The sequence below is a fragment of the Haliotis rufescens genome, unplaced genomic scaffold (assembly GCF_023055435.1).
Source record: "Haliotis rufescens isolate VD_foot unplaced genomic scaffold, xgHalRufe1.0.p SCAF_2, whole genome shotgun sequence".
NCBI classification, from domain to species: Eukaryota; Metazoa; Mollusca; class Gastropoda; order Lepetellida; family Haliotidae; genus Haliotis; species Haliotis rufescens.
The window spans coordinates 74,122,434-74,123,161 of NW_025963890.1; positions in this window are offsets into that span (position 1 = coordinate 74,122,434).

Below are 728 nucleotides of genomic sequence, written 5' to 3' on the forward strand. Positions count from 1 at the left end.
GTTCGGCTTGGAGGTGTATTTACCAAGTCGTTTGTTACCCTCTAACAAATGACGTTGTTATACCCCAACTGTTATCAGTGAATACCTTTCTCTGCTCTGCCCCGATAAAAATATACAGGAGTTGTTGCACGACACGCTGTGCCACCGGTCATTATGGCCGTCATCCAGTACAGGGTAGTTCAGTCTTGCACTGGTTGTGTTTATTGTAATTCTTTTAAACCAGTGAAGGTGTAGTAGTAGTAGTAGTAGTAGTAGTAGGTGAAGTAGCAGTAGTAGAAGTAGGTGTAGTGGTAGTAGTAGGTGTAGTAGTAGTGGTAGTAGTAGTAGAAGTAGTAGGTGTAGTAGTAGTAGTAGTAGTAGTAGGTGAAGTAGCAGTAGTAGAAGTAGTAGTAGTAGTAGGTGTAGTAGTAGTAGTAGTAGGTGTAGTAGTAGTGGTAGTAGTAGTAGTAGTAGGTGTAGTAGTAGTAGGTGTAGTAGTAGTAGTAGTAGTAGGTGTAGTAGTAGTAGTATGTGTAGTAGTAGTAGTAGTAGTAGGTGAAGCAGTAGTAGTAGTAGGTGTAGTAGTAGTAGTAGTAGGTGTAGTAGTAGTAGTAGTAGTAGTAGGTGAAGCAGTAGTAGTAGTAGGTGTAGTAGTAGTAGTAGTAGTAGTAGGTGAAGCAGTAGTAGTAGTAGGTGTAGTAGTAGTAGTAGTAGGTGTAGTAGTAGTAGTAGTAGTAGGTGTAGTAGCA